Here is a 7,376-nt window from a genome sequence, read left to right on the forward strand (position 1 = left end):
ATTTCACGCACCCTGCTGCGATCTTTCATCACCTTTATGAGTTCTCGTGTACCCTTTGTTGAGTGGGGGTAAACTGCCTGGGAAGACACCCGTAGTGACTGTCGACATGTTGCATGCGCTTTCATTAACGATGCCAAACGACAGCGCGGCGTGCATTTACCTGATTGTCCCATCAACATTTGTAGCGTTGGATTTTCACGGTCGGAAGTCGTAGAAATTTTATGGCGTGACCAATAAAGATTGTGACAGGAACTCTTTAGAATTTGACCCACATGATCATACAAATGGTGAAAGCCAATATTTTATATTATTCACAGTATAAATGTCACATTTGAGCAACATATTTGAGAACTGAAATATATTGTTGGTATCTGGGGATATTTTTATGTTTAAATCTCTCTCTCTCACTCTCTTTCTCTCTCTCAAGTCTGAAGTCAATCAGATGGGTTACATAGAAGACAGTTCCTGGATGCTGACGATGTTCTAGCTCAAACTAAAAATCAAAACAAGACAACAGTCATATCTCTACATCTTGTGAAACAGAAAAAAATATATAAAATACATACAATTTTAATGATTCGCAAGTTGAAGAAAAAAGTTCTTTGATTCATTTTTTTAACAATTAAGTTAACTTGATTTCATTTTAATGTGTGATGCAAACTTCAAGATTTCATGTTTACATGTACTTGTAATTGTACCTTGACCAAATGATTTATGCCTGCTGTTTCCATTTCTTAATGAATAAAATATATTTTAAACTAATCTAACGAAGATCTATTTCAAAAATAAAAAATATAATATTTGCCTGTTCGTTCCTCCACACCAACTTTATTTATCTAAAATATTGTGGAGGAAAACAATAGTGATTCGACAATTAAATTTTTATCTATGTGAATTCAATTCACTTAGTTTTCACTAATTAATTGTTTTAGATGCCAATTGAAATTGTTCTTCACATACTTTAACCAGTTTCACATTAATTATCAGTACCCTAAATCAAGTCTAAGCGAGAGCAGCACGCTTAATAATTAACACGAGAAATAATTAAATAGAAAGGGGAGTGGGGCTTGTAATGTGGAATGGAAGTGTGTAAATTATAAGATAATTTGTGCTGCATAAACCTTTCATTGAACTGGATTGCAGAAGACTTAACTCTTTGATCATCAATCACAAACCAGACTTTGTTTCTTTCATCCCCGAGCTTAGAATAGGACGAATGAAATACTGGGATAAAACAAGCGCTTTCCGCTTTGAAACGCGGTTTAATGAGATTTACCTGAAATTAATAGGGTGTTTTTTCTACCTTGACGATAAAATGTCGGAGATAATTTTGAGTTTTGTCAGACACATTGCGCGGCCCAACGAATGACAGTAACTTCAAATCTATCAAAACTGTTTCACCTTGAAGGGAAATCCAAAATTTTACTTGGGGAAAATTTTAAAGCCCTGCCTACATGAGCTGTCAAAAACGTTTTCCAAATTGTCAGGGATTTGTCCCCGTTAATCCCCTGCCCCCCTGAGAGTTCTGGAGACCCAAACCTCCAGGCTTATTCCTCCGAGTTTTCAAAGAGATAAGAACACCCGCCATAAGCACAGACATGTTCCCGCGGAATTAAAAGATTGAAACACCTCTGTTTCTAGTTAATTGAACGACAAAGTCCATTTTTGATTCTTTTATTTATGCATATACTATATTTATTAATATATCTCGTGCATGACCCTGCAGAATGCGAACCCTTTTCTTTTTTCTCAGAGTCATCGTTGCTTTTGCACATTTGGCGAATCTAGTGAAACATGACATAATTATTTACAAAAATACAAATGAAAATATTTAATATATACCTAAGAGGCATCTTGTATTAGGTCGACTCTGATTTTCAGCATATTCTAAACAATAATTTAATAAAAGCATATTCTAAAAAAATAATTTAATAAAAGAAGTATAAATGAAATATTTTCATTTGAGAATTGTATCTTTTAATAACGTAATATTGCAACAAGATTCGCAATAGTTAAAATGATGAAATAACATTTTCAAAATAGCCCCTCTGAAAAAGGGGGATCCAACAGGTTTTACACCATGGTAGCCGATGAAGCGAATGAATTCAGCAGCTTCTGCAAACAGAGTGTGCGCTCCCTGGGATACTTTTAAATACTCAAGTACTCATGGGTAGAACTATCCATCGCTACTTTTAATTTCAATTCAAAGACTTTTTTTGCTTTAGAATCACATGAATAACAACACTTACTCTTATCTCTGAAAATTTAATTCTCCTGAAAAAACATCCAAAAAACAAATATAGGCCGCACTTGATATCTTTCATACACTACAGCAAAGGAATTTCTCCGACATTTCAAAAGCGGGAAAAGCAACAGAAAGTCTTAGAATCCCAAGAAAATTGTAGGGAAATAAGGTTATGTCCTGTATCTATGAAAAAGGACTGAAATATTGGCTTATAGATAGGGAATAAATGTTAATAAAGGGGCTTACTGAATCAATTTCTGGTCGTTTGACGGAAGGTTCAAATTCGATTTCTCTTACGTTCCCCTGTCGTTGGATTGTACATTCTAACATGGAATCGATGAGAAATCGAACAAAATACAAGGATTTAAGCGATTATCAATATGTTGATCTGTTGTGTCTGACACCAATGGTTGATTATATCAAAACAAAACATCGAAAATCACTATTCCTCCCCCAATACAAAGAACAGTCTGTCGTGTACGGACGCTTTTTGGTTTCACGACGACCATCTTTTTTCTTTTCTTTTTTCCCTTTTTTGGGCAATGAAGATTAGATGATTTTCAACCCAGCATTGCAAAGGGCTTAATTCAGTTTTACAATAATTTCAGTTGCAGGAAAATGTTGCCCATCACATGGCGAATGCCAGTTCTAGAAAGGTTCAAATTTACGCTTTTTCTTTCGGTTACGACGGCGTTTGGGAATTGGTTAACCAAATGAGAAAGGTAAACTGCTGAGAATGAAAAGCGACAAATTTAACCGAGAACATTTTTACAGTTGAAGGATATTAAATTGTAATTCGTGTTTGGATCTTTTGGAAACCAATATACCTAAATCTGTCAGCGGGGACTGTCGGAGCGTACTATTCAGAACGGATCTGAAAAACCCATTTTTTCCCGGATTGTGGTCTTATCTTTAGATATTTGATGAGGGCCATTTTTCTCCTTTTATGTGAATGTTTGAGAACCGTTATCGCAGTAACAGAACACCGTTTTTCAGCCTCCCTCCCATTTCATATTTACACACCTTTATTCACTGTCATGGTTACCTGAAATATACATCTCGTCTGGAACAATTACGCGGTCATTTCTGCCGCGGTACAATAGGTTTGTTTGAAAACAATTTTGCACGGGAATAAAGGAGCTCATTCATTGCCCACGTGCTGTAGTTCACACAAGACAAAAAAATTCAATTTGTACATTGTCCAAAACGAGTATAATAAGCGTATTACATGAAAAGGAAGCACTGCAAACACGGTTTAAAGAGTTGAAATTTTGTATTATTGCAAGCCCCGCCTCTGGCACGCGACAGTTTTTAATGGGACCCTCTCCAAATGACGCATTTACCTATGAACAATGACTAAAAGAACGAAAAAGAATAGTGTCCATGGTAAATATTTGAGGTAGAATTTATCAACATATTGCAGTGTTTACTTTCAATCAGGTTTATGAAACAGGTAGCTAAGGGCAATCAAATATTGGCTGTATCAAACAGTATTTTCTGACAAGAAAATTTCGCCTTACTGTCGTCCGTGGGCCAGGTGTAGGGAATACGGTTGTGTGCAAACACAAACTGTATGCAGTATGGAGGTAGAGCTGTTTTCGCTCGACAAGGCTACAGCGATCAATATTACATATTTACCGTTTTTTCAAAACTTTCTAAGTTTGGGCAATTAAGATGGAATGTTTGATAAATATCACTTTGTACCCTCGGTGAGCGAAGGGAAATATTCAATGCATAGAATCGATCATTTCCTAGAAATAATAAATCACGATTTATGTTTGAATCCAAACGAGTCTTGTGTGATGCTTTGATAACCAAAGAACAGACATATAAGGATACTAATGTCTGTAAAATTTTTACAATATCGCTTTTCCCCTTCTCTCCGTTTTGTATATGTTTCTTGAAAACGATGTATGCTACATTATGAGTTGATTTTTTTATTTCCAGACAGAGCCTATTTATGTTCATTTTTTTTTTTATTTTCCATCTTGATTTTCTTAAAAATAAATTTGAAAGCAGAAGGACAACAACATCATTCATCTTCCGCTGTAAATCTTAAGAAAGCTCAAACAAACATTCAGACTGGAGGGCGCAATAAAAATCCTGACCGGCTGTGCACGAAACACTGCGACATCTGGTGGCAGAAAATATTAAGAGAGTCACGACAATATGCATAGTGATAAGTATATGCGACGAACACCCTTAAAGCACGATTATGAAAGTTCAACAAAAAAAAATATCAATCATAATACTGATATGAAATATTGTGTCTAGACATTTTGATCCTCTGCAAAAATAACTAAAACATTAAAATATTAAAAAAAATCTTTTTCAGAAAAAAATACTAAGAAATTATTTTACCATAAGTTACATAAAAAATTGGTGAGGCATAGATTTTCATGGCATGTGATTTTAATGATGAACGGGTTAATTATACCCTTTGTCTAGCTGTCGCGTAGGTCGACGGCAGACGGACGAACGGCAAAAGCTACCTTACAATTTACAGTGTTTGTCGAACGAGTATAGTCACCACTATCATTACTCGTCATTGAGAGAACTCTTTTAATTACAGGTTTTGTTTCATTGGATCAAAAAAGAAAGTCTTCATTTTACCACATTCCACCCCAGATAACTGTAATCACTGCTCCTTAGACGTCACTGCAACACGCTAGCCTTCTAAGGCGTCAAGTCCTTCGTAGCATTTGTAGTTGTTAATTATTCAATTATCAATCCTAAAGATTTTTTTGTTTTCTTTTTGCTTTATTTATTTATGCCAGTTTTCATGGTATTTCGCCAATCTAAAATAAATAAAATTATTATTTGAATATTTTTTTCCATAATATTTCTTGAATCGAGGGAAATTCTTGTATTGTAATGTCTGGAATCCCGGTGTCCTTTCACTAAAAAATATTTTTACACCCTAGAATCATGAGTACGAACGATTTATGCCAATTAAAAGATATAATCTTGATTAAATGACACACAAAGGTAAAAATCAGTAGTCCGTTTGTTACTGATAAAAAGTGTTCTGTTTCAGACACTGAATCAGTCCTAGAACGATGGACAAGATAAACCATTCAACCAAGTTTAATAAAGTTTGACCATCATCGCCATTGCTCCTCCTGCCCATCCATTTTTCAACGCGAGCCATCAATGATAAATCGCCAAATATAATTTGCATAACCCCGTACACTGTAGACCGAGTGGGGCGATATATCAACGTCGTTAATCCATCTCACACTTAAATCTGTATTAAGGTTTGATATAACGGAATCCGAATCTTCTCATAGCAATAATCATTTATTATTTTGTGTTTCCTGAAATTTTATACCGTTGAACATTTTTGCTTTCGCTTTTTTCCTGTAGTTGTTAATTTAAATGTGTCTTTTATTAATTATCAATAATAATTTTTTCAACTTTTTCAACTTCAACTGCCAAATTATTTTCAATTTCTAGTTGTAACTTCATAAACGACAAATGAAACCGTTAACAATTATTCTAGTAGTCGAAGATCTTACAGTTAAGCCAAAGCAGATTTTTTTGCAAAGAAAAAAATTGTTAATTTTTGTTGATTATAAAACGTTAAAAACGGTAAAGTAGCAATATTACACGGGGGCGCGTGGCCACACCATTGTCACCAAAGGTGTGTAAACAGGTGTGTCCTGTCTGACGCAACATCTGCCGTGGCGAGAGCAGTTGGTCAAGCCAAACCAATGTCATGCCACAAAGGGTAGATAGACCGTTATAATGGACAAAGCCTCTCAATTTAAACCTAGACTAAAATCACCACCGGTCATCTGATGCGATTACGTATTACGGTAACGCAAGTCCATTACGGCTTAATTTCCAAATGCTTTTATCGGCGACAAAGTACTTAGTGGCCAGATGTAGGTACTGCCATATTTGTTGACTTCCAGGCCCCAAGTGATTGTTACATCACACACGGAATAATATATGATTGTGTTACTCACTTCTACAGTTAATTACTACTTTAGTGTAATTCTGACCATTGTCCAGAAATATGTATAACCCATTAATATTCAATCTTATATAAAAGGAAAAAAAAAATAAAACTTAAGTATATTGATTTTTTTAACTCACGCATAAATTTTGGATCAATCTTTTTTATTGGACCAAGGATGCAAGACAAATCATAAACCCATGAATAAAGGCATCTACGCCATGAATTAAAGCAAACAGCAAAAAGCAAACTAAAATTTAAAAACACCCCCCCCCCCCAAAAAAAAAAGAAGAGGAAGAAGAAGAAAATTCCAAAACAACGAAATCCCAAAAAACTTCAGAAAATGTAAAGGAACGCAAAAAAAGCAAACAACATGGACGCCCTTCCCGATTTTTCTAGAAATCCTCGCCATTTCTCAATCATTCATTTGTTCTGACTGTCATTTAAAAACCTTGATGAAATCACCTTGACATTTGAGATATGTTCTTGGGTCAAGGTATTGACATAGCTCTGATTTAAACAATATTTATTCAGTAAACTGAATAGATGGGCAACAGGCAATAAAACCCTCTCTATATAACAGGTCAAGGTAACAATACAATGTAATATGTGTGCTCACATACGCATTCTAACATACTCACACACACACCCTCACTCACACACGCAACCACACCCTGACTCGCACAGATCCAGATCAAAATTATTAACATGTATAAAGTGACAAGAGTGCATATCAAAAAAGAAAATATGATTAAAAACGTTTTGTTAACTTGATATATTCATGTACATTTTTTATAATATTGAGGTTCGTTTGGAACGAATACTCCGAACTCCCTTGTAAAAGAATTCTTAGATCAAAAGGTACATCAAGCTCATTTAAGTTTTTTCTTACTTTATTTCTTTGAATACTCTGGACAATCCATAAAAAAGTGTTCATTATCTTCTGTATGGTTTCGGACAAGATTCGTCTTTTATATAATGATTTTTTAGGTGTGCATTAAAAAAGCTTTGTTACGTAGTTGACAGTGAGTATACCATAGTTTACAACTAAAAGGTTGGTTTAATTTTGACTTGAAAATCGATAAAGAAGGAGACATTTTCACTTCAGAACTAAGATTATTCCACAGTTTTATAGTTGAAGGAATAAAACTTTCATAGTATGATACATAT

Source organism: Saccostrea cucullata, unplaced genomic scaffold (assembly GCF_032062105.1).
Source record: "Saccostrea cucullata isolate Sc308-1 unplaced genomic scaffold, CSIRO_AGI_Scuc_v1 ctg487, whole genome shotgun sequence".
Taxonomy (NCBI): Eukaryota; Metazoa; Mollusca; class Bivalvia; order Ostreida; family Ostreidae; genus Saccostrea; species Saccostrea cuccullata.